This window comes from Dipodomys merriami, unplaced genomic scaffold (assembly GCF_024711535.1).
Source record: "Dipodomys merriami isolate MVZ:Mamm:240054 unplaced genomic scaffold, mDipMer1.0.p SCAF_23, whole genome shotgun sequence".
Classification (NCBI taxonomy): domain Eukaryota; kingdom Metazoa; phylum Chordata; class Mammalia; order Rodentia; family Heteromyidae; genus Dipodomys; species Dipodomys merriami.
Window position 1 is genome coordinate 16,577,654 of NW_027203715.1, and position 25,623 is coordinate 16,603,276.

A 25,623-nucleotide genomic window follows, 5' to 3' on the forward strand; every position below is an offset into this window, starting at 1 on the left:
GGGTTAGGGTTTGGCTTAGCGTCAGGGTGATTGCTAGGGTTAGGGTTATGTTTAGGTTGAGTGTTAGGGTTAAGCTTAGGGTTAGGATGAGGGTTAAGTTGAGGGTTAGGGTTAGGATTAGGGTGACGGTTAGCGTTAAGCTGAGGGTAAGGGTTAGGGTGAGGTTTAGGAGGAGGGTGACTGTTATAGTGAGGGTTACAGTTAGGGTGAGGGTTATGGTTAGAGTTAGGATTAGGGTGAGGGCTAGGGTGAATGTGAGGGTTAACATGAGGGTGAGGGTGAGGGTTAGGGTGTTGGTTAGGGTTAGGGTTAGGTTCAGGGTTACATTTAGGGTGAGGGTAAGGGTTAGGTTGAGGGTGCGGTTCAGGGTTAGTCTGAGGGGTAGGGTTAGGGTTAGGGTGAGGGTTAGGTTTAGTGTGAGGGTTATGGTTACCGATAGGGTTAGGGTGATGGTAAGGATTAGGATAAGGGTAGGGTGAGAATGAGGTTTAGGGTTAGCATGAGGGTTAGGATGAGGGTTAGGTTTAGGTTTAGGGATAGGGTGAGGGTTTGGGTGAGTGTGAGGTTTGGGTTGTGGGTGAGGGTTAGGGTAAAGGTGAGGGTTAGGTTCACGGGGAGGGTTAGAGTGAAGGCGAGGTTTAAGTTTAGGGTTAGGGTGATGGTTAGGTTTCGTATTAGTGTTAGGGTGAGGGGTAGGGTGAGGGGTATAGTTAGGGTTAAGGTGAGGGTTACGATTAGTGTGAGAGTTAGGGTTAGGCTGAGGTGTAGGCTTAGGGTTAGGTGTAGGGTTATGGTTAGGGTAGGGTGAGGGTTAGGGTGAGGTGAAAGGTTAGTGTTAGTGTTAGGGTTAGGGTGAGTGTTAGGGTTAGAGTTAGTATTAGGGTAAGGGTTAGGTTTAGGGTTAGGGGTAGGGTAAGATTTAGGTTTAGGGTTAGACTGAGAGTGAGGGTTAGGGTAAGGTTTAGGTTTAGGATTAGGGTCAGAGTGAGGGTGAGGCTTAGGGTTAGTGTGAGCTGAGGGGTGGGGTTAGGTTTAGGGTAAGGGTGAGGGTGAGGGTTTTGGTTACATAAGGGTTAGGTTTAGGGTTAGGGAGAGGATTAAGTTTTGGTGAGGGTTAGGGTGATGGTAAGTGTTAGAGTTTGGGTGAGTGTTAGGGTGAGGGTGAGGGTTAGTGTTAGGGTGAGGGTTAGGTTGAGGGGTATAGTTAGGGTTAGGGTGATGGTTAGGATTAGTGTGATGTTTAGGGTTATGGTCAGGGTTAGAATGAAGGTAAGGGTAGTGTGAGGTTTAGGGTGAAGTTTAGGGTTAAGGTTAGATTTAGGGTTAGGTTGAGGGTTAGTGTGAGGTTTAAAGTTAGGGGGAGGGAGAGGGTTAAGGTTAGGGTTAGGGTGAGGGTTAGGGTGAGGTTTAGCGTTAAGTTTAGGGTTAGTTTTAGTGTCAGGTTTAGTGTTAATGTTAGGGTTAGGTTTAGGGTAAGGGTTAAGGTTAGGGTTAGGGTTAGGATGAGGGTTACGGTTAGGTTTAGGGTGAGCATTAGGGTGATGGGTAGGTTTAGGGTAAGGGGGAGGGGGAGGGGGAGGCTTAGGTTTAGGATTAGGGTTTGGGTTAGGGTTAGGCTGAGGGTGAGTTGAGGGTTAAGGTTAGCGTGAGGCTTAGGGTTAGGTTTAGGTTTAGGTTGAGGGTTAGGCAGAGGGGTAGGTTTATGGTTAGGGTGAGGGTGATGAGGGTCAGGGTGAGGGTGAGGGTAAGGGTTAGGGTGAGGGTTAGGTTTAGGATTAGGTTTAGGTTTTTGGTTAGAGTGAGTGGTAGCATTAGGGTTAGTGTGAGCCTAAGTGTTAGTGTGAGGGTTAGGGTTAGGGTTAGGTTTACCGTGAGGGTAAGGGTAACGGTGAGGGTTAGGATGAGGGTGAGGGTTAGGGATAGGGTTTGGGTGAGAGTGAGTGTTAGAGTGAGGATGAGGGTTAGGGTTAGGGTTAGGGTGAGGGTTTTGATTAGGGTGTGGGTTAGGGTTAGATTTAGAGTTAGGTTGAGGTTGAGGTTTAGGCTTAGGTTAAGGGTTATGGTGAGGAGTAGGGTGAGGTTAAGGGTTAGGGTTTTGTTTATTGTTAGGGTGAGGGTGAAGGTTAGGGTTAGGGTTAGTGTAAGTGTAAGGGTGATGTTTACTGATAGGTTTAGGTTTAGGGTGAGGGTTAGGGTTAGGGTTAGAGTTCGGATTAGGGTGAGGGCTAGGGTGAGGGTGAGAGTTAGCGTGATGGTCAGGGAGAGGCTGAGGTTTAGGGTGTGTGTTAGGGTCAGGGTTAGGGTCAAGGTTACGGATAGGGTGAGGGTTAAGGTTAGGATTAGGGTTAGGGTGAGGTTCAGGCTGAGGATAAGTTTTAAGGTGAGGGTGAGGGTGAGTGTGAGTGTGAGTGTTAGGGTTTGGATTCGGGTTAGGTTGAGGGTGAGGGTGAGGGTTAGTGTTTAGATTAGGGTTAGGGTTAGGGTTAGGCTGAGGGTGAGCGTGAGGGTGAGGGTGAGGGTTAGTGTTAGTGTTAGGATGAGGGTTAGGTTTCAGGTGAGGGTTAGGTTGAGGATGAGTGTAAGGGTTAAGTTGAGGATTAGGGTGAGGGGGAGGGTTAGGTTTGTGGTTAGGGTTAGGGTTAGGGTTAAGTTTAATTTAAGGGTTAGGTTTAGGGTGAGAGTTACCGTTAATGTTAGGGTTATGTTTAGGGCAAGGGTTAGGGTGAGGGTGAGGGTTAGGTTTTGGGAGAGATCTAGGGTTAGGTTGAGGGTTAGGGTTAGGATTAGGGTGAGTGTTAGCCTTAGGATCAGGGTTAGGGTGAGGGTGAGGGTTACATAAGGGTTAGGTTTAGGGTTAGGGAGAGGATTAAGTTTTGGTGAGGGTTAGGGTGATGGTAAGTGTTAGAGTTTGGGTGAGTGTTAGGGTGAGGGTGAGGGTTAGTGTTAGGGTGAGGGTTAGGTTGAGGGGTATAGTTAGGGTTAGGGTGATGGTTAGGATTAGTGTGATGTTTAGGGTTATGGTCAGGGTTAGAATGAAGGTAAGGGTAGTGTGAGATTTAGGGTGAAGTTTAGGGTTAAGGTTAGATTTAGGGTTAGGTTGAGGGTTAGTGTGAGGTTTAAAGTTAGGGGGAGGGAGAGGGTTAAGGTTAGGGTTAGGGTGAGGGTTAGGGTTAGGGTGAGAGTTACAGTTAGGGTTAGGGTGAGGGGGAGGGTTAGGGTTAGGTTTAGGGTTAGAATGTGTGAGGGTGAGGGTGAGGATTAGGGTTAGGATTAGGGTTAGCGTTAGTGTTAGGCTGAGGGTGAGGATGAGTGTTAAGGTTAGGGTTAGGGTTAGGGTGAGTGTTAGGGTAAGGGTTAGGGTTAGGATTAGGGTTATGGTGAAGGGTAGGTTTAGGGTTAGGGTGAGTGTTAGGGTTAGAGTGAGGGTGAGGGTTAGGGTGAGGTTTAGGTTTAAGTTTAGATTTAGTTTAGGGTGAGGGTTAGGGTTAAAGTTAGGGATAAGTTTATGGTAAGGGTTATGGTTACGGTTAGTGTCAGGGTTATGTTTAGGTTTAGGGTGAGGGTTAAGGTGAGAGGAAGGTTTAGGGTTAGGGTGAGGGTGAGGGTGAGCCTTAGAGTTAGGATTAGGGTTTGGGTTAGGGTTAGGCTGAGGGTGAGGTTTAGAGGTTTCATTAGAGTTAGGGTGAGGGTGAGTGTGAGTGTTAGGGTGACAGTGAGGGTTAGTGTAGGGTGAGGTTTAGGGTGACAATGAGGGTTAGGCTTAGGGGTTGGGTTAGGTTTAGGGTTAAGGTGAGGGGTAGGGTTAGGGTTAGTGTAAGGGTTTAGGGTTAGGGTGAGGGTTAGGGTTAAGGTTAGGGTTAGAGTGAGGGTTAGGGTGAGGGTGAGGGTTAGGGTGAGCGTGAGGGTGAGGATGAGGGTTCGGGTGTCAGTGAGGGTTAGGGTAGGGTGAGGGTTAGGGGGAAGGTGAGGGTTAGGGTCAGGTTGAGGTTTAGGATTACGGTTAGGATTAAGATGTGGGTTCGGATGAGTGGTAGTTTTAGGGTTAGGGTTAGGGTTTATGTGCGATTCAGTGTTAGGGTGAGTGTGATGGTTAGGGTTAGGGTGAGGGTGAGGGTAATTGTTAGTGTGAGGGTTAGGATGAGGGTAAGGGTTAGGGTTAGGGTGATGTTTGAGGTTAAGGTTAGGGTTAGTGTTATAGTTGGGGGAGGGGGAGGGTTAGGGTGAGGGTAAGTGTTAGGTTGAGGGTGCGGTTTAGGGTTAGTCTGAGGGGTAGGGTTAGGGTTAGGGTGAGGGTTAGGTTTAGTGTGAGGGTTATGGTTACCGATAGGGTTAGGGTGAGGGTAAGGATTAGGATAAGGGTAGGGTGAGAATGAGGTTTAGGGTTAGCATGAGGGTTAGGATGAGGGTTAGGTTTAGGTTTAGGGATAGGGTGAGGGATTTGGGTGAGTGTGAGGTTTGGGTTGTGGGTGAGGGTTAGGGTAAAGGTGAGGGTTAGGTTCACGGGGAGGGTTAGAGTGAAGGCGAGGTTTAAGTTTAGGGTTAGGGTGATGGTTAGGTTTCGTATTAGTGTTAGGGTGAGGGGTAGGGTGAGGGGTATAGTTAGGGTTAAGGTGAGGGTTACGATTAGTGTGAGAGTTAGGGTTAGGCTGAGGTGTAGGCTTAGGGTTAGGTGTAGGGTTATGGTTAGGGTAGGGTGAGGGTTAGGGTGAGGTGAAAGGTTAGTGTTAGTGTTAGGGTTAGGGTGATTGTTAGGTTTAGAGTTAGTATTAGGGTAAGGGTTAGGTTTAGGGTTAGGGGTAGGGTAAGATTTAGGTTTAGGGTTAGACTGAGAGTGAGGGTTAGGGTAAGGTTTAGGTTTAGGATTAGGGTCAGAGTGAGGGTGAGGCTTAGGGTTAGTGTGAGCTGAGGGGTGGGGTTAGGTTTAGGGTAAGGGTGAGGGTGAGGGTTTTGGTTACATAAGGGTTAGGTTTAGGGTTAGGGAGAGGATTAAGTTTTGGTGAGGGTTAGGGTGATGGTAAGTGTTAGAGTTTGGGTGAGTGTTAGGGTGAGGGTGAGGGTTAGTGTTAGGGTGAGGGTTAGGTTGAGGGGTATAGTTAGGGTTAGGGTGATGGTTAGGATTAGTGTGATGTTTAGGGTTATGGTCAGGGTTAGAATGAAGGTAAGGGTAGTGTGAGGTTTAGGGTGAAGTTTAGGGTTAAGGTTAGATTTAGGGTTAGGTTGAGGGTTAGTGTGAGGTTTAAAGTTAGGGGGAGGGAGAGGGTTAAGGTTAGGGTTAGGGTGAGGGTTAGGGTGAGGTTTAGCGTTAAGTTTAGGGTTAGTTTTAGTGTCAGGTTTAGTGTTAATGTTAGGGTTAGGTTTAGGGTAAGGGTTAAGGTTAGGGTTAGGGTTAGGATGAGGGTTACGGTTAGGTTTAGGGTGAGCATTAGGGTGATGGGTAGGTTTAGGGTAAGGGGGAGGGGGAGGGGGAGGCTTAGGTTTAGGATTAGGGTTTGGGTTAGGGTTAGGCTGAGGGTGAGTTGAGGGTTAAGGTTAGCGTGAGGCTTAGGGTTAGGTTTAGGTTTAGGTTGAGGGTTAGGCAGAGGGGTAGGTTTATGGTTAGGGTGAGGGTGATGAGGGTTAGGGTGAGGGTGAGGGTAAGGGTTAGGGTGAGGGTTAGGTTTAGGATTAGGTTTAGGTTTTTGGTTAGAGTGAGTGGTAGCATTAGGGTTAGTGTGAGCCTAAGTGTTAGTGTGAGGGTTAGGGTTAGGGTTAGGTTTACCGTGAGGGTAAGGGTAACGGTGAGGGTTAGGATGAGGGTGAGGGTTAGGGATAGGGTTTGGGTGAGAGTGAGTGTTAGAGTGAGGATGAGGGTTAGGGTTAGGGTTAGGGTGAGGGTTTTGATTAGGGTGTGGGTTAGGGTTAGATTTAGAGTTAGGTTGAGGTTGAGGTTTAGGCTTAGGTTAAGGGTTATGGTGAGGAGTAGGGTGAGGTTAAGGGTTAGGGTTTTGTTTATTGTTAGGGTGAGGGTGAAGGTTAGGGTTAGGGTTAGTGTAAGTGTAAGGGTGATGTTTACTGATAGGTTTAGGTTTAGGGTGAGGGTTAGGGTTAGGGTTAGAGTTCGGATTAGGGTGAGGGCTAGGGTGAGGGTGAGAGTTAGCGTGATGGTCAGGGAGAGGCTGAGGTTTAGGGTGTGTGTTAGGGTCAGGGTTAGGGTCAAGGTTACGGATAGGGTGAGGGTTAAGGTTAGGATTAGGGTTAGGGTGAGGTTCAGGCTGAGGATAAGTTTTAAGGTGAGGGTGAGGGTGAGTGTGAGTGTGAGTGTTAGGGTTTGGATTCGGGTTAGGTTGAGGGTGAGGGTGAGGGTTAGTGTTTAGATTAGGGTTAGGGTTAGGGTTAGGCTGAGGGTGAGCGTGAGGGTGAGGGTGAGGGTTAGTGTTAGTGTTAGGATGAGGGTTAGGTTTCAGGTGAGGGTTAGGTTGAGGATGAGTGTAAGGGTTAAGTTGAGGATTAGGGTGAGGGGGAGGGTTAGGTTTGTGGTTAGGGTTAGGGTTAGGGTTAAGTTTAATTTAAGGGTTAGGTTTAGGGTGAGAGTTACCGTTAATGTTAGGGTTATGTTTAGGGCAAGGGTTAGGGTGAGGGTGAGGGTTAGGTTTTGGGAGAGATCTAGGGTTAGGTTGAGGGTTAGGGTTAGGATTAGGGTGAGTGTTAGCCTTAGGATCAGGGTTAGGGTGAGGGTGAGGGTTACATAAGGGTTAGGTTTAGGGTTAGGGAGAGGATTAAGTTTTGGTGAGGGTTAGGGTGATGGTAAGTGTTAGAGTTTGGGTGAGTGTTAGGGTGAGGGTGAGGGTTAGTGTTAGGGTGAGGGTTAGGTTGAGGGGTATAGTTAGGGTTAGGGTGATGGTTAGGATTAGTGTGATGTTTAGGGTTATGGTCAGGGTTAGAATGAAGGTAAGGGTAGTGTGAGATTTAGGGTGAAGTTTAGGGTTAAGGTTAGATTTAGGGTTAGGTTGAGGGTTAGTGTGAGGTTTAAAGTTAGGGGGAGGGAGAGGGTTAAGGTTAGGGTTAGGGTGAGGGTTAGGGTTAGGGTGAGAGTTACAGTTAGGGTTAGGGTGAGGGGGAGGGTTAGGGTTAGGTTTAGGGTTAGAATGTGTGAGGGTGAGGGTGAGGATTAGGGTTAGGATTAGGGTTAGCGTTAGTGTTAGGCTGAGGGTGAGGATGAGTGTTAAGGTTAGGGTTAGGGTTAGGGTGAGTGTTAGGGTAAGGGTTAGGGTTAGGATTAGGGTTATGGTGAAGGGTAGGTTTAGGGTTAGGGTGAGTGTTAGGGTTAGAGTGAGGGTGAGGGTTAGGGTGAGGTTTAGGTTTAAGTTTAGATTTAGTTTAGGGTGAGGGTTAGGGTTAAAGTTAGGGATAAGTTTATGGTAAGGGTTATGGTTACGGTTAGTGTCAGGGTTATGTTTAGGTTTAGGGTGAGGGTTAAGGTGAGAGGAAGGTTTAGGGTTAGGGTGAGGGTGAGGGTGAGCCTTAGAGTTAGGATTAGGGTTTGGGTTAGGGTTAGGCTGAGGGTGAGGTTTAGAGGTTTCATTAGAGTTAGGGTGAGGGTGAGTGTGAGTGTTAGGGTGACAGTGAGGGTTAGTGTAGGGTGAGGTTTAGGGTGACAATGAGGGTTAGGCTTAGGGGTTGGGTTAGGTTTAGGGTTAAGGTGAGGGGTAGGGTTAGGGTTAGTGTAAGGGTTTAGGGTTAGGGTGAGGGTTAGGGTTAAGGTTAGGGTTAGAGTGAGGGTTAGGGTGAGGGTGAGGGTTAGGGTGAGCGTGAGGGTGAGGATGAGGGTTCGGGTGTCAGTGAGGGTTAGGGTAGGGTGAGGGTTAGGGGGAAGGTGAGGGTTAGGGTCAGGTTGAGGTTTAGGATTACGGTTAGGATTAAGATGTGGGTTCGGATGAGTGGTAGTTTTAGGGTTAGGGTTAGGGTTTATGTGCGATTCAGTGTTAGGGTGAGTGTGATGGTTAGGGTTAGGGTGAGGGTGAGGGTAATTGTTAGTGTGAGGGTTAGGATGAGGGTAAGGGTTAGGGTTAGGGTGATGTTTGAGGTTAAGGTTAGGGTTAGTGTTATAGTTGGGGGAGGGGGAGGGTTAGGGTGAGGGTAAGTGTTAGGTTGAGGGTGCGGTTTAGGGTTAGTCTGAGGGGTAGGGTTAGGGTTAGGGTGAGGGTTAGGTTTAGTGTGAGGGTTATGGTTACCGATAGGGTTAGGGTGAGGGTAAGGATTAGGATAAGGGTAGGGTGAGAATGAGGTTTAGGGTTAGCATGAGGGTTAGGATGAGGGTTAGGTTTAGGTTTAGGGATAGGGTGAGGGATTTGGGTGAGTGTGAGGTTTGGGTTGTGGGTGAGGGTTAGGGTAAAGGTGAGGGTTAGGTTCACGGGGAGGGTTAGAGTGAAGGCGAGGTTTAAGTTTAGGGTTAGGGTGATGGTTAGGTTTCGTATTAGTGTTAGGGTGAGGGGTAGGGTGAGGGGTATAGTTAGGGTTAAGGTGAGGGTTACGATTAGTGTGAGAGTTAGGGTTAGGCTGAGGTGTAGGCTTAGGGTTAGGTGTAGGGTTATGGTTAGGGTAGGGTGAGGGTTAGGGTGAGGTGAAAGGTTAGTGTTAGTGTTAGGGTTAGGGTGATTGTTAGGTTTAGAGTTAGTATTAGGGTAAGGGTTAGGTTTAGGGTTAGGGGTAGGGTAAGATTTAGGTTTAGGGTTAGACTGAGAGTGAGGGTTAGGGTAAGGTTTAGGTTTAGGATTAGGGTCAGAGTGAGGGTGAGGCTTAGGGTTAGTGTGAGCTGAGGGGTGGGGTTAGGTTTAGGGTAAGGGTGAGGGTGAGGGTTTTGGTTACATAAGGGTTAGGTTTAGGGTTAGGGAGAGGATTAAGTTTTGGTGAGGGTTAGGGTGATGGTAAGTGTTAGAGTTTGGGTGAGTGTTAGGGTGAGGGTGAGGGTTAGTGTTAGGGTGAGGGTTAGGTTGAGGGGTATAGTTAGGGTTAGGGTGATGGTTAGGATTAGTGTGATGTTTAGGGTTATGGTCAGGGTTAGAATGAAGGTAAGGGTAGTGTGAGGTTTAGGGTGAAGTTTAGGGTTAAGGTTAGATTTAGGGTTAGGTTGAGGGTTAGTGTGAGGTTTAAAGTTAGGGGGAGGGAGAGGGTTAAGGTTAGGGTTAGGGTGAGGGTTAGGGTGAGGTTTAGCGTTAAGTTTAGGGTTAGTTTTAGTGTCAGGTTTAGTGTTAATGTTAGGGTTAGGTTTAGGGTAAGGGTTAAGGTTAGGGTTAGGGTTAGGATGAGGGTTACGGTTAGGTTTAGGGTGAGCATTAGGGTGATGGGTAGGTTTAGGGTAAGGGGGAGGGGGAGGGGGAGGCTTAGGTTTAGGATTAGGGTTTGGGTTAGGGTTAGGCTGAGGGTGAGTTGAGGGTTAAGGTTAGCGTGAGGCTTAGGGTTAGGTTTAGGTTTAGGTTGAGGGTTAGGCAGAGGGGTAGGTTTATGGTTAGGGTGAGGGTGATGAGGGTTAGGGTGAGGGTGAGGGTAAGGGTTAGGGTGAGGGTTAGGTTTAGGATTAGGTTTAGGTTTTTGGTTAGAGTGAGTGGTAGCATTAGGGTTAGTGTGAGCCTAAGTGTTAGTGTGAGGGTTAGGGTTAGGGTTAGGTTTACCGTGAGGGTAAGGGTAACGGTGAGGGTTAGGATGAGGGTGAGGGTTAGGGATAGGGTTTGGGTGAGAGTGAGTGTTAGAGTGAGGATGAGGGTTAGGGTTAGGGTTAGGGTGAGGGTTTTGATTAGGGTGTGGGTTAGGGTTAGATTTAGAGTTAGGTTGAGGTTGAGGTTTAGGCTTAGGTTAAGGGTTATGGTGAGGAGTAGGGTGAGGTTAAGGGTTAGGGTTTTGTTTATTGTTAGGGTGAGGGTGAAGGTTAGGGTTAGGGTTAGTGTAAGTGTAAGGGTGATGTTTACTGATAGGTTTAGGTTTAGGGTGAGGGTTAGGGTTAGGGTTAGAGTTCGGATTAGGGTGAGGGCTAGGGTGAGGGTGAGAGTTAGCGTGATGGTCAGGGAGAGGCTGAGGTTTAGGGTGTGTGTTAGGGTCAGGGTTAGGGTCAAGGTTACGGATAGGGTGAGGGTTAAGGTTAGGATTAGGGTTAGGGTGAGGTTCAGGCTGAGGATAAGTTTTAAGGTGAGGGTGAGGGTGAGTGTGAGTGTGAGTGTTAGGGTTTGGATTCGGGTTAGGTTGAGGGTGAGGGTGAGGGTTAGTGTTTAGATTAGGGTTAGGGTTAGGGTTAGGCTGAGGGTGAGCGTGAGGGTGAGGGTGAGGGTTAGTGTTAGTGTTAGGATGAGGGTTAGGTTTCAGGTGAGGGTTAGGTTGAGGATGAGTGTAAGGGTTAAGTTGAGGATTAGGGTGAGGGGGAGGGTTAGGTTTGTGGTTAGGGTTAGGGTTAGGGTTAAGTTTAATTTAAGGGTTAGGTTTAGGGTGAGAGTTACCGTTAATGTTAGGGTTATGTTTAGGGCAAGGGTTAGGGTGAGGGTGAGGGTTAGGTTTTGGGAGAGATCTAGGGTTAGGTTGAGGGTTAGGGTTAGGATTAGGGTGAGTGTTAGCCTTAGGATCAGGGTTAGGGTGAGGGTGAGGGTTACATAAGGGTTAGGTTTAGGGTTAGGGAGAGGATTAAGTTTTGGTGAGGGTTAGGGTGATGGTAAGTGTTAGAGTTTGGGTGAGTGTTAGGGTGAGGGTGAGGGTTAGTGTTAGGGTGAGGGTTAGGTTGAGGGGTATAGTTAGGGTTAGGGTGATGGTTAGGATTAGTGTGATGTTTAGGGTTATGGTCAGGGTTAGAATGAAGGTAAGGGTAGTGTGAGATTTAGGGTGAAGTTTAGGGTTAAGGTTAGATTTAGGGTTAGGTTGAGGGTTAGTGTGAGGTTTAAAGTTAGGGGGAGGGAGAGGGTTAAGGTTAGGGTTAGGGTGAGGGTTAGGGTTAGGGTGAGAGTTACAGTTAGGGTTAGGGTGAGGGGGAGGGTTAGGGTTAGGTTTAGGGTTAGAATGTGTGAGGGTGAGGGTGAGGATTAGGGTTAGGATTAGGGTTAGCGTTAGTGTTAGGCTGAGGGTGAGGATGAGTGTTAAGGTTAGGGTTAGGGTTAGGGTGAGTGTTAGGGTAAGGGTTAGGGTTAGGATTAGGGTTATGGTGAAGGGTAGGTTTAGGGTTAGGGTGAGTGTTAGGGTTAGAGTGAGGGTGAGGGTTAGGGTGAGGTTTAGGTTTAAGTTTAGATTTAGTTTAGGGTGAGGGTTAGGGTTAAAGTTAGGGATAAGTTTATGGTAAGGGTTATGGTTACGGTTAGTGTCAGGGTTATGTTTAGGTTTAGGGTGAGGGTTAAGGTGAGAGGAAGGTTTAGGGTTAGGGTGAGGGTGAGGGTGAGCCTTAGAGTTAGGATTAGGGTTTGGGTTAGGGTTAGGCTGAGGGTGAGGTTTAGAGGTTTCATTAGAGTTAGGGTGAGGGTGAGTGTGAGTGTTAGGGTGACAGTGAGGGTTAGTGTAGGGTGAGGTTTAGGGTGACAATGAGGGTTAGGCTTAGGGGTTGGGTTAGGTTTAGGGTTAAGGTGAGGGGTAGGGTTAGGGTTAGTGTAAGGGTTTAGGGTTAGGGTGAGGGTTAGGGTTAAGGTTAGGGTTAGAGTGAGGGTTAGGGTGAGGGTGAGGGTTAGGGTGAGCGTGAGGGTGAGGATGAGGGTTCGGGTGTCAGTGAGGGTTAGGGTAGGGTGAGGGTTAGGGGGAAGGTGAGGGTTAGGGTCAGGTTGAGGTTTAGGATTACGGTTAGGATTAAGATGTGGGTTCGGATGAGTGGTAGTTTTAGGGTTAGGGTTAGGGTTTATGTGCGATTCAGTGTTAGGGTGAGTGTGATGGTTAGGGTTAGGGTGAGGGTGAGGGTAATTGTTAGTGTGAGGGTTAGGATGAGGGTAAGGGTTAGGGTTAGGGTGATGTTTGAGGTTAAGGTTAGGGTTAGTGTTATAGTTGGGGGAGGGGGAGGGTTAGGGTGAGGGTAAGTGTTAGGTTGAGGGTGCGGTTTAGGGTTAGTCTGAGGGGTAGGGTTAGGGTTAGGGTGAGGGTTAGGTTTAGTGTGAGGGTTATGGTTACCGATAGGGTTAGGGTGAGGGTAAGGATTAGGATAAGGGTAGGGTGAGAATGAGGTTTAGGGTTAGCATGAGGGTTAGGATGAGGGTTAGGTTTAGGTTTAGGGATAGGGTGAAGTTTGGGTGAGTGTGAGGTTTGGGTTGTGGGTGAGGGTTAGGGTAAAGGTGAGGGTTAGGTTCACGGGGAGGGTTAGAGTGAAGGCGAGGTTTAAGTTTAGGGTTAGGGTGATGGTTAGGTTTCGTATTAGTGTTAGGGTGAGGGGTAGGGTGAGGGGTATAGTTAGGGTTAAGGTGAGGGTTACGATTAGTGTGAGAGTTAGGGTTAGGCTGAGGTGTAGGCTTAGGGTTAGGTGTAGGGTTATGGTTAGGGTAGGGTGAGGGTTAGGGTGAGGTGAAAGGTTAGTGTTAGTGTTAGGGTTAGGGTGAGTGTTAGGGTTAGAGTTAGTATTAGGGTAAGGGTTAGGTTTAGGGTTAGGGGTAGGGTAAGATTTAGGTTTAGGGTTAGACTGAGAGTGAGGGTTAGGGTAAGGTTTAGGTTTAGGATTAGGGTCAGAGTGAGGGTGAGGCTTAGGGTTAGTGTGAGCTGAGGGGTGGGGTTAGGTTTAGGGTAAGGGTGAGGGTGAGGGTTTTGGTTACATAAGGGTTAGGTTTAGGGTTAGGGAGAGGATTAAGTTTTGGTGAGGGTTAGGGTGATGGTAAGTGTTAGAGTTTGGGTGAGTGTTAGGGTGAGGGTGAGGGTTAGTGTTAGGGTGAGGGTTAGGTTGAGGGGTATAGTTAGGGTTAGGGTGATGGTTAGGATTAGTGTGATGTTTAGGGTTATGGTCAGGGTTAGAATGAAGGTAAGGGTAGTGTGAGGTTTAGGGTGAAGTTTAGGGTTAAGGTTAGATTTAGGGTTAGGTTGAGGGTTAGTGTGAGGTTTAAAGTTAGGGGGAGGGAGAGGGTTAAGGTTAGGGTTAGGGTGAGGGTTAGGGTGAGGTTTAGCGTTAAGTTTAGGGTTAGTTTTAGTGTCAGGTTTAGTGTTAATGTTAGGGTTAGGTTTAGGGTAAGGGTTAAGGTTAGGGTTAGGGTTAGGATGAGGGTTACGGTTAGGTTTAGGGTGAGCATTAGGGTGATGGGTAGGTTTAGGGTAAGGGGGAGGGGGAGGGGGAGGCTTAGGTTTAGGATTAGGGTTTGGGTTAGGGTTAGGCTGAGGGTGAGTTGAGGGTTAAGGTTAGCGTGAGGCTTAGGGTTAGGTTTAGGTTTAGGTTGAGGGTTAGGCAGAGGGGTAGGTTTATGGTTAGGGTGAGGGTGATGAGGGTCAGGGTGAGGGTGAGGGTAAGGGTTAGGGTGAGTGTTAGGTTTAGGATTAGGTTTAGGTTTTTGGTTAGAGTGAGTGGTAGCATTAGGGTTAGTGTGAGCCTAAGTGTTAGTGTGAGGGTTAGGGTTAGGGTTAGGTTTACCGTGAGGGTAAGGGTAACGGTGAGGGTTAGGATGAGGGTGAGGGTTAGGGATAGGGTTTGGGTGAGAGTGAGTGTTAGAGTGAGGATGAGGGTTAGGGTTAGGGTTAGGGTGAGGGTTTTGATTAGGGTGTGGGTTAGGGTTAGATTTAGAGTTAGGTTGAGGTTGAGGTTTAGGCTTAGGTTAAGGGTTATGGTGAGGAGTAGGGTGAGGTTAAGGGTTAGGGTTTTGTTTATTGTTAGGGTGAGGGTGAGGGTTAGGGTTAGGGTTAGTGTAAGTGTAAGGGTGATGTTTACTGATAGGTTTAGGTATAGGGTGAGGGTTAGGGTTAGGGTTAGAGTTCGGATTAGGGTGAGGGCTAGGGTGAGGGTGAGAGTTAGCGTGATGGTCAGGGAGAGGCTGAGGTTTAGGGTGTGTGTTAGGGTCAGGGTTAGGGTCAAGGTTACGGATAGGGTGAGGGTTAAGGTTAGGATTAGGGTTAGGGTGAGGTTCAGGCTGAGGATAAGTTTTAAGGTGAGGGTGAGGGTGAGTGTGAGTGTGAGTGTTAGGGTTTGGATTCGGGTTAGGTTGAGGGTGAGGGTGAGGGTTAGTGTTTAGATTAGGGTTAGGGTTAGGGTTAGGCTGAGGGTGAGCGTGAGGGTGAGGGTGAGGGTTAGTGTTAGTGTTAGGATGAGGGTTAGGTTTCAGGTGAGGGTTAGGTTGAGGATGAGTGTAAGGGTTAAGTTGAGGATTAGGGTGAGGGGGAGGGTTAGGTTTGTGGTTAGGGTTAGGGTTAGGGTTAAGTTTAATTTAAGGGTTAGGTTTAGGGTGAGAGTTACCGTTAATGTTAGGGTTATGTTTAGGGCAAGGGTTAGGGTGAGGGTGAGGGTTAGGTTTTGGGAGAGATCTAGGGTTAGGTTGAGGGTTAGGGTTAGGATTAGGGTGAGTGTTAGCCTTAGGATCAGGGTTAGGGTGAGGGTGAGGGTTACATAAGGGTTAGGTTTAGGGTTAGGGAGAGGATTAAGTTTTGGTGAGGGTTAGGGTGATGGTAAGTGTTAGAGTTTGGGTGAGTGTTAGGGTGAGGGTGAGGGTTAGTGTTAGGGTGAGGGTTAGGTTGAGGGGTATAGTTAGGGTTAGGGTGATGGTTAGGATTAGTGTGATGTTTAGGGTTATGGTCAGGGTTAGAATGAAGGTAAGGGTAGTGTGAGGTTTAGGGTGAAGTTTAGGGTTAAGGTTAGATTTAGGGTTAGGTTGAGGGTTAGTGTGAGGTTTAAAGTTAGGGGGAGGGAGAGGGTTAAGGTTAGGGTTAGGGTGAGGGTTAGGGTGAGGTTTAGCGTTAAGTTTAGGGTTAGTTTTAGTGTCAGGTTTAGTGTTAATGTTAGGGTTAGGTTTAGGGTAAGGGTTAAGGTTAGGGTTAGGGTTAGGATGAGGGTTACGGTTAGGTTTAGGGTGAGCATTAGGGTGATGGGTAGGTTTAGGGTAAGGGGGAGGGGGAGGGGGAGGCTTAGGTTTAGGATTAGGGTTTGGGTTAGGGTTAGGCTGAGGGTGAGTTGAGGGTTAAGGTTAGCGTGAGGCTTAGGGTTAGGTTTAGGTTTAGGTTGAGGGTTAGGCAGAGGGGTAGGTTTATGGTTAGGGTGAGGGTGATGAGGGTCAGGGTGAGGGTGAGGGTAAGGGTTAGGGTGAGTGTTAGGTTTAGGATTAGGTTTAGGTTTTTGGTTAGAGTGAGTGGTAGCATTAGGGTTAGTGTGAGCCTAAGTGTTAGTGTGAGGGTTAGGGTTAGGGTTAGGTTTACCGTGAGGGTAAGGGTAACGGTGAGGGTTAGGATGAGGGTGAGGGTTAGGGATAGGGTTTGGGTGAGAGTGAGTGTTAGAGTGAGGATGAGGGTTAGGGTTAGGGTTAGGGTGAGGGTTTTGATTAGGGTGTGGGTTAGGGTTAGATTTAGAGTTAGGTTGAGGTTGAGGTTTAGGCTTAGGTTAAGGGTTATGGTGAGGAGTAGGGTGAGGTTAAGGGTTAGGGTTTTGTTTATTGTTAGGGTGAGGGTGAGGGTTAGGGTTAGGGTTAGTGTAAGTGTAAGGGTGATGTTTACTGATAGGTTTAGGTTTAGGGTGAGGGTTAGGGTTAGGGTTAGAGTTCGGATTAGGGTGAGGGCTAGGGTGAGGGTGAGAGTTAGCGTGATGGTCAGGGAGAGGCTGAGGTTTAGGGTGTGTGTTAGGGTCAGGGTTAGGGTCAAGGTTACGGATAGGGTGAGGGTTAAGGTTAGGATTAGGGTTAGGGTGAGGTTCAGGCTGAGGATAAGTTTTAAGGTGAGGGTGAGGGTGAGTGTGAGTGTGAGTGTTAGGGTTTGGATTCGGGTTAGGTTGAGGGTGAGGGTGAGGGTTAGTGTTTAGATTAGGGTTAGGGTTAGGGTTAGGCTGAGGGTGAGCGTGAGGGTGAGGGTGAGGGTTAGTGTTAGTGTTAGGATGAGGGTTAGGTTTCAGGTGAGGGTTAGGTTGAGGATGAGTGTAAGGGTTAAGTTGAGGATTAGGGTGAGGGGGAGGGTTAGGTTTGTGGTTAGGGTTAGGGTTAGGGTTAAGTTTAATTTAAGGGTTAGGTTTAGGGTGAGAGTTACCGTTAATGTTAGGGTTATGTTTAGGGCAAGGGTTAGGGTGAGGGTGAGGGTTAGGTTTTGGGAGAGATCTAGGGTTAGGTTGAGGGTTAGGGTTAGGATTAGGGTGAGTGTTAGCCTTAGGATCAGGGTTAGGGTGAGGGTGAGGGTTACATAAGGGTTAGGTTTAGGGTTAGGGAGAGGATTAAGTTTTGGTGAGGGTTAGGGTGATGGTAAGTGTTAGAGTTTGGGTGAGTGTTAGGGTGAGGGTGAGGGTTAGTGTTAGGGTGAGGGTTAGGTTGAGGGGTATAGTTAGGGTTAGGGTGATGGTTAGGATTAGTGTGATGTTTAGGGTTATGGTCAGGGTTAGAATGAAGGTAAGGGTAGTGTGAGATTTAGGGTGAAGTTTAGGGTTAAGGTTAGATTTAGGGTTAGGTTGAGGGTTAGTGTGAGGTTTAAAGTTAGGGGGAGGGAGAGGGTTAAGGTTAGGGTTAGGGTGAGGGTTAGGGTTAGGGTGAGAGTTACAGTTAGGGTTAGGGTGAGGGGGAGGGTTAGGGTTAGGTTTAGGGTTAGAATGTGTGAGGGTGAGGGTGAGGATTAGGGTTAGGATTAGGGTTAGCGTTAGTGTTAGGCTGAGGGTGAGGATGAGTGTTAAGGTTAGGGTTAGGGTTAGGGTGAGTGTTAGGGTAAGGGTTAGGGTTAGGATTAGGGTTATGGTGAAGGGTAGGTTTAGGGTTAGGGTGAGTGTTAGGGTTAGAGTGAGGGTGAGGGTTAGGGTGAGGTTTAGGTTTAAGTTTAGATTTAGTTTAGGGTGAGGGTTAGGGTTAAAGTTAGGGATAAGTTTATGGTAAGGGTTATGGTTACGGTTAGTGTCAGGGTTATGTTTAGGTTTAGGGTGAGGGTTAAGGTGAGAGGAAGGTTTAGGGTTAGGGTGAGGGTGAGGGTGAGCCTTAGAGTTAGGATTAGGGTTTGGGTTAGGGTTAGGCTGAGGGTGAGGTTTAGAGGTTTCATTAGAGTTAGGGTGAGGGTGAGTGTGAGTGTTAGGGTGACAGTGAGGGTTAGTGTAGGGTGAGGTTTAGGGTGACAATGAGGGTTAGGCTTAGGGGTTGGGTTAGGTTTAGGGTTAAGGTGAGGGGTAGGGTTAGGGTTAGTGTAAGGGTTTAGGGTTAGGGTGAGGGTTAGGGTTAAGGTTAGGGTTAGAGTGAGGGTTAGGGTGAGGGTGAGGGTTAGGGTGAGCGTGAGGGTGAGGATGAGGGTTCGGGTGTCAGTGAGGGTTAGGGTAGGGTGAGGGTTAGGGGGAAGGTGAGGGTTAGGGTCAGGTTGAGGTTTAGGATTACGGTTAGGATTAAGATGTGGGTTCGGATGAGTGGTAGTTTTAGGGTTAGGGTTAGGGTTTATGTGCGATTCAGTGTTAGGGTGAGTGTGATGGTTAGGGTTAGGGTTAGGGTGAGGGTAATTGTTAGTGTGAGGGTTAGGATGAGGGTAAGGGTTAGGGTTAGGGTGATGTTTGAGGTTAAGGTTAGGGTTAGTGTTATAGTTGGGAGAGGGGGAGGGTTAGGGTGAGGGTAAGTGTTAGGTTGAGGGTGCGGTTTAGGGTTAGTCTGAGGGGTAGGGTTAGGGTTAGGGTGAGGGTTAGGTTTAGTGTGAGGGTTATGGTTACCGATAGGGTTAGGGTGAGGGTAAGGATTAGGATAAGGGTAGGGTGAGAATGAGGTTTAGGGTTAGCATGAGGGTTAGGATGAGGGTTAGGTTTAGGTTTAGGGATAGGGTGAGGGATTTGGGTGAGTGTGAGGTTTGGGTTGTGGGTGAGGGTTAGGGTAAAGGTGAGGGTTAGGTTCACGGGGAGGGTTAGAGTGAAGGCGAGGTTTAAGTTTAGGGTTAGGGTGATGGTTAGGTTTCGTATTAGTGTTAGGGTGAGGGGTAGGGTGAGGGGTATAGTTAGGGTTAAGGTGAGGGTTACGATTAGTGTGAGAGTTAGGGTTAGGCTGAGGTGTAGGCTTAGGGTTAGGTGTAGGGTTATGGTTAGGGTAGGGTGAGGGTTAGGGTGAGGTGAAAGGTTAGTGTTAGTGTTAGGGTTAGGGTGAGTGTTAGGGTTAGAGTTAGTATTAGGGTAAGGGTTAGGTTTAGGGTTAGGGGTAGGGTAAGATTTAGGTTTAGGGTTAGACTGAGAGTGAGGGTTAGGGTAAGGTTTAGGTTTAGGATTAGGGTCAGAGTGAGGGTGAGGCTTAGGGTTAGTGTGAGCTGAGGGGTGGGGTTAGGTTTAGGGTAAGGGTGAGGGTGAGGGTTTTGGTTACATAAGGGTTAGGTTTAGGGTTAGGGAGAGGATTAAGTTTTGGTGAGGGTTAGGGTGATGGTAAGTGTTAGAGTTTGGGTGAGTGTTAGGGTGAGGGTGAGGGTTAGTGTTAGGGTGAGGGTTAGGTTGAGGGGTATAGTTAGGGTTAGGGTGATGGTTAGGATTAGTGTGATGTTTAGGGTTATGGTCAGGGTTAGAATGAAGGTAAGGGTAGTGTGAGGTTTAGGGTGAAGTTTAGGGTTAAGGTTAGATTTAGGGTTAGGTTGAGGGTTAGTGTGAGGTTTAAAGTTAGGGGGAGGGAGAGGGTTAAGGTTAGGGTTAGGGTGAGGGTTAGGGTTAGGGTGAGAGTTACAGTTAGGGTTAGGGTGAGGGGGAGGGTTAGGGTTAGGTTTAGGGTTAGAATGTGTGAGGGTGAGGGTGAGGATTAGGGTTAGGATTAGGGTTAGCGTTAGTGTTAGGCTGAGGGTGAGGATGAGTGTTAAGGTTAGGGTTAGGGTTAGGGTGAGTGTTAGGGTAAGGGTTAGGGTTAGGATTAGGGTTATGGTGAAGGGTAGGTTTAGGGTTAGGGTGAGTGTTAGGGTTAGAGTGAGGGTGAGGGTTAGGGTGAGGTTTAGGTTTAAGTTTAGATTTAGTTTAGGGTGAGGGTTAGGGTTAAAGTTAGGGATAAGTTTATGGTAAGGGTTATGGTTACGGTTAGTGTCAGGGTTATGTTTAGGTTTAGGGTGAGGGTTAAGGTGAGAGGAAGGTTTAGGGTTAGGGTGAGGGTGAGGGTGAGCCTTAGAGTTAGGATTAGGGTTTGGGTTAGGGTTAGGCTGAGGGTGAGGTTGAGGGTTAGAGTTAGCATGAGGGTTAGGTTTAGGGACAGGTTTAAGTTAAGGGTTAAGTTGAGGGGTAGGATTAGCGTTAGGTTGAGGGAGAGGCTGAGGGTGGGAATGAGGGTTAGGGTGAGGCTAACGGTTAGGGTGAGGGTTAGCGTTAGGGTTAGGTTTAGGTTGAGGGTTATGGTGAGGGGTACGGTCAGGGTTAGTGTGAGCCTTCGCGTTATTGTGAGGGTTAGGGTTAGGGTTAGGGTTCGGGTTACCGTGAGGTTTTGGGTAAGGGTGAGGGTTATGATGAGGGTGAGTTTTAGGTATAGGGTCTGGGTGAGGGTGAGTGTTAGGGTGAGGATGACGGTTAGGGTTAGGGTTAGGATGAGGTTGAGGATTAGTGTGAGGGTTAGGGTTAGGTTTAGGCTTAGGGTGAGGGTAAGGGTTAGGGTTAGGTTAAGGGTTAGGGTGAGTGGTAGGGTGAGGTTTAGGGTTAGGGTTTTGTATAGGGTTAGGGTGTGGGTGAGGGTTAGGGTTAGGGTTAGGGTGAGTGTGAGGGTGAAGTTTACTGTTAGGTTTAGGCTTAGGGTGAGTGTGAGTGTTAGGTTTAGGATTAGTGTTAAGGTTAGGGTTAAGTTTAGGGTTAGTGTTAAAGATAGGGTTTGGGAGAGTGTTAGGGTTAGGGTTAGGGTTAGGGTTAGGGTAGGGTGAGGGTAAGGTTTAGGGTGAGGGTTAGGGTTAGGCTAAGGGTAAGGTTCAGGGTGATGGTTAAGGTTTGGTTCAGGGTTAGGGTGAGGGTTAGGATGAGGGTTATAGTTAGGGTTAGGTTTAGGGTTAGAATTAGGTTGAGTGTGAGGGTGAAGAACAGGGTTCTGGTTAGGGTTAGGGTTTGGCTTAGCGTCAGGGTGATTGCTAGGGTTAGGGTTATGTTTAGGTTGAGTGTTAGGGTTAGGCTTAGGGTTAGGATGAGGGTTAAGTTGAGGGTTAGGGTTAGGATTAGGGTGACGGTTAGCGTTAAGCTGAGGGTAAGGGTTAGGGTGAGGTTTAGGAGGAGGGTGACTGTTATAGTGAGGGTTACAGTTAGGGTGAGGGTTATGGTTAGAGTTAGGATTAGGGTGAGGGCTAGGGTGAGTGTGAGGGTTAACATGAGGGTGAGGGTGAGGGTTAGGGTGTTGGTTAGGGTTAGGGTTAGGTTCAGGGTTACATTTAGGGTGAGGGTAAGGGTTAGGTTGAGGGTGCGGTTCAGGGTTAGTCTGAGGGGTAGGGTTAGGGTTAGGGTGAGGGTTAGGTTTAGTGTGAGGGTTATGGTTACCGATAGGGTTAGGGTGAGGGTAAGGATTAGGATAAGGGTAGGGTGAGAATGAGGTTTAGGGTTAGCATGAGGGTTAGGATGAGGGTTAGGTTTAGGTTTAGGGATAGGGTGAGGGTTTGGGTGAGTGTGAGGTTTGGGTTGTGGGTGAGGGTTAGGGTAAAGGTGAGGGTTAGGTTCACGGGGAGGGTTAGAGTGAAGGCGAGGTTTAAGTTTAGGGTTAGGGTGATGGTTAGGTTTCGTATTAGTGTTAGGGTGAGGGGTAGGGTGAGGGGTATAGTTAGGGTTAAGGTGAGGGTTACAATTAGTGTGAGAGTTAGGGTTAGGCTGAGGTGTAGGCTTAGGGTTAGGTGTAGGGTTATGGTTAGGGTAGGGTGAGGGTTAGGGTGAGGTGAAAGGTTAGCGTTAGTGTTAGGGTTAGGGTGAGTGTTAGGGTTAGAGTTAGTATTAGGGTAAGGGTTAGGTTTAGGGTTAGGGGTAGGGTAAGATTTAGGTTTAGGGTTAGACTGAGAGTGAGGGTTAGGGTAAGGTTTAGGTTTAGGATTAGGGTCAGAGTGAGGGTGAGGCTTAGGGTTAGTGTGAGCTGAGGGGTGGGGTTAGGTTTAGGGTAAGGGTGAGGGTGAGGGTTTTGGTTACATAAGGGTTAGGTTTAGGGTTAGGGAGAGGATTAAGTTTTGGTGAGGGTTAGGGTGATGGTAAGTGTTAGAGTTTGGGTGAGTGTTAGGGTGAGGGTGAGGGTTAGTGTTAGGGTGAGGGTTAGGTTGAGGGGTATAGTTAGGGTTAGGGTGATGGTTAGGATTAGTGTGATGTTTAGGGTTATGGTCAGGGTTAGAATGAAGGTAAGGGTAGTGTGAGGTTTAGGGTGAAGTTTAGGGTTAAGGTTAGATTTAGGGTTAGGTTGAGGGTTAGTGTGAGGTTTAAAGTTAGGGGGAGGGAGAGGGTTAAGGTTAGGTTTAGGGTGAGGGTTAGGGTGAGGTTTAGCGTTAAGTTTAGGGTTAGTTTTAGTGTCAGGTTTAGTGTTAATGTTAGGGTTAGGTTTAGGGTAAGGGTTAAGGTTAGGGTTAGGGTTAGGATGAGGGTTACGGTTAGGTTTAGGGTGAGCATTAGGGTGATGGGTAGGTTTAGGGTAAGGGGGAGGGGGAGGGGGAGGCTTAGGTTTAGGATTAGGGTTTGGGTTAGGGTTAGGCTGAGGGTGAGTTGAGGGTTAAGGTTAGCGTGAGGCTTAGGGTTAGGTTTAGGTTTAGGTTGAGGGTTAGGCAGAGGGGTAGGTTTATGGTTAGGGTGAGGGTGATGAGGGTCAGGGTGAGGGTGAGGGTAAGGGTTAGGGTGAGGGTTAGGTTTAGGATTAGGTTTAGGTTTTTGGTTAGAGTGAGTAGTAGCATTAGGGTTAGTGTGAGCCTAAGTGTTAGTGTGAGGGTTAGGGTTAGGGTTAGGTTTACCGTGAGGGTAAGGGTAACGGTGAGGGTTAGGATGAGGGTGAGGGTTAGGGATAGGGTTTGGGTGAGAGTGAGTGTTAGAGTGAGGATGAGGGTTAGGGTTAGGGTTAGGGTGAGGGTTTTGATTAGGGTGTGGGTTAGGGTTAGATTTAGAGTTAGGTTGAGGTTGAGGTTTAGGCTTAGGTTAAGGGTTATGGTGAGGAGTAGGGTGAGGTTAAGGGTTAGGGTTTTGTTTATTGTTAGGGTGAGGGTGAGGGTTAGGGTTAGGGTTAGTGTAAGTGTAAGGGTGATGTTTACTGATAGGTTTAGGTTTAGGGTGAGGGTTAGGGTTAGGGTTAGAGTTCGGATTAGGGTGAGGGCTAGGGTGAGGGTGAGAGTTAGCGTGATGGTCAGGGAGAGGCTGAGGTTTAGGGTGTGTGTTAGGGTCAGGGTTAGGGTCAAGGTTACGGATAGGGTGAGGGTTAAGGTTAGGATTAGGGTTAGGGTGAGGTTCAGGCTGAGGATAAGTTTTAAGGTGAGGGTGAGGGTGAGTGTGAGTGTGAGTGTTAGGGTTTGGATTCGGGTTAGGTTGAGGGTGAGGGTGAGGGTTAGTGTTTAGATTAGGGTTAGGGTTAGGGTTAGGCTGAGGGTGAGCGTGAGGGTGAGGGTGAGGGTTAGTGTTAGTGTTAGGATGAGGGTTAGGTTTCAGGTGAGGGTTAGGTTGAGGATGAGTGTAAGGGTTAAGTTGAGGATTAGGGTGAGGGGGAGGGTTAGGTTTGTGGTTAGGGTTAGGGTTAGGGTTAAGTTTAATTTAAGGGTTAGGTTTAGGGTGAGAGTTACCGTTAATGTTAGGGTTATGTTTAGGGCAAGGGTTAGGGTGAGGGTGAGGGTTAGGTTTTGGGAGAGATCTAGGGTTAGGTTGAGGGTTAGGGTTAGGATTAGGGTGAGTGTTAGCCTTAGGATCAGGGTTAGGGTGAGGGTGAGGGTTACATAAGGGTTAGGTTTAGGGTTAGGGAGAGGATTAAGTTTTGGTGAGGGTTAGGGTGATGGTAAGTGTTAGAGTTTGGGTGAGTGTTAGGGTGAGGGTGAGGGTTAGTGTTAGGGTGAGGGTTAGGTTGAGGGGTATAGTTAGGGTTAGGGTGATGGTTAGGATTAGTGTGATGTTTAGGGTTATGGTCAGGGTTAGAATGAAGGTAAGGGTAGTGTGAGATTTAGGGTGAAGTTTAGGGTTAAGGTTAGATTTAGGGTTAGGTTGAGGGTTAGTGTGAGGTTTAAAGTTAGGGGGAGGGAGAGGGTTAAGGTTAGGGTTAGGGTGAGGGTTAGGGTTAGGGTGAGAGTTACAGTTAGGGTTAGGGTGAGGGGGAGGGTTAGGGTTAGGTTTAGGGTTAGAATGTGTGAGGGTGAGGGTGAGGATTAGGGTTAGGATTAGGGTTAGCGTTAGTGTTAGGCTGAGGGTGAGGATGAGTGTTAAGGTTAGGGTTAGGGTTAGGGTGAGTGTTAGGGTAAGGGTTAGGGTTAGGATTAGGGTTATGGTGAAGGGTAGGTTTAGGGTTAGGGTGAGTGTTAGGGTTAGAGTGAGGGTGAGGGTTAGGGTGAGGTTTAGGTTTAAGTTTAGATTTAGTTTAGGGTGAGGGTTAGGGTTAAAGTTAGGGATAAGTTTATGGTAAGGGTTATGGTTACGGTTAGTGTCAGGGTTATGTTTAGGTTTAGGGTGAGGGTTAAGGTGAGAGGAAGGTTTAGGGTTAGGGTGAGGGTGAGGGTGAGCCTTAGAGTTAGGATTAGGGTTTGGGTTAGGGTTAGGCTGAGGGTGAGGTTGAGGGTTAGAGTTAGCATGAGGGTTAGGTTTAGGGACAGGTTTAAGTTAAGGGTTAAGTTGAGGGGTAGGATTAGCGTTAGGTTGAGGGAGAGGCTGAGGGTGGGAATGAGGGTTAGGGTGAGGCTAACGGTTAGGGTGAGGGTTAGCGTTAGGGTTAGGTTTAGGTTGAGGGTTATGGTGAGGGGTACGGTCAGGGTTAGTGTGAGCCTTCGCGTTATTGTGAGGGTTAGGGTTAGGGTTAGGGTTCGGGTTACCGTGAGGTTTTGGGTAAGGGTGAGGGTTATGATGAGGGTGAGTTTTAGGTATAGGGTCTGGGTGAGGGTGAGTGTTAGGGTGAGGATGACGGTTAGGGTTAGGGTTAGGATGAGGTTGAGGATTAGTGTGAGGGTTAGGGTTAGGTTTAGGCTTAGGGTGAGGGTAAGGGTTAGGGTTAGGTTAAGGGTTAGGGTGAGTGGTAGGGTGAGGTTTAGGGTTAGGGTTTTGTATAGGGTTAGGGTGTGGGTGAGGGTTAGGGTTAGGGTTAGGGTGAGTGTGAGGGTGAAGTTTACTGTTAGGTTTAGGCTTAGGGTGAGTGTGAGTGTTAGGTTTAGGATTAGTGTTAAGGTTAGGGTTAAGTTTAGGGTTAGTGTTAAAGATAGGGTTTGGGAGAGTGTTAGGGTTAGGGTTAGGGTTAGGGTTAGGGTAGGGTGAGGGTAAGGTTTAGGGTGAGGGTTAGGGTTAGGCTAAGGGTAAGGTTCAGGGTGATGGTTAAGGTTTGGTTCAGGGTTAGGGTGAGGGTTAGGATGAGGGTTATAGTTAGGGTTAGGTTTAGGGTTAGAATTAGGTTGAGTGTGAGGGTGAAGAACAGGGTTCTGGTTAGGGTTAGGGTTTGGCTTAGCGTCAGGGTGATTGCTAGGGTTAGGGTTATGTTTAGGTTGAGTGTTAGGGTTAGGCTTAGGGTTAGGATGAGGGTTAAGTTGAGGGTTAGGGTTAGGATTAGGGTGACGGTTAGCGTTAAGCTGAGGGTAAGGGTTAGGGTGAGGTTTAGGAGGAGGGTGACTGTTATAGTGAGGGTTACAGTTAGGGTGAGGGTTATGGTTAGAGTTAGGATTAGGGTGAGGGCTAGGGTGAGTGTGAGGGTTAACATGAGGGTGAGGGTGAGGGTTAGGGTGTTGGTTAGGGTTAGGGTTAGGTTCAGGGTTACATTTAGGGTGAGGGTAAGGGTTAGGTTGAGGGTGCGGTTCAGGGTTAGTCTGAGGGGTAGGGTTAGGGTTAGGGTGAGGGTTAGGTTTAGTGTGAGGGTTATGGTTACCGATAGGGTTAGGGTGAGGGTAAGGATTAGGATAAGGGTAGGGTGAGAATGAGGTTTAGGGTTAGCATGAGGGTTAGGATGAGGGTTAGGTTTAGGTTTAGGGATAGGGTGAGGGTTTGGGTGAGTGTGAGGTTTGGGTTGTGGGTGAGGGTTAGGGTAAAGGTGAGGGTTAGGTTCACGGGGAGGGTTAGAGTGAAGGCGAGGTTTAAGTTTAGGGTTAGGGTGATGGTTAGGTTTCGTATTAGTGTTAGGGTGAGGGGTAGGGTGAGGGGTATAGTTAGGGTTAAGGTGAGGGTTACAATTAGTGTGAGAGTTAGGGTTAGGCTGAGGTGTAGGCTTAGGGTTAGGTGTAGGGTTATGGTTAGGGTAGGGTGAGGGTTAGGGTGAGGTGAAAGGTTAGCGTTAGTGTTAGGGTTAGGGTGAGTGTTAGGGTTAGAGTTAGTATTAGGGTAAGGGTTAGGTTTAGGGTTAGGGGTAGGGTAAGATTTAGGTTTAGGGTTAGACTGAGAGTGAGGGTTAGGGTAAGGTTTAGGTTTAGGATTAGGGTCAGAGTGAGGGTGAGGCTTAGGGTTAGTGTGAGCTGAGGGGTGGGGTTAGG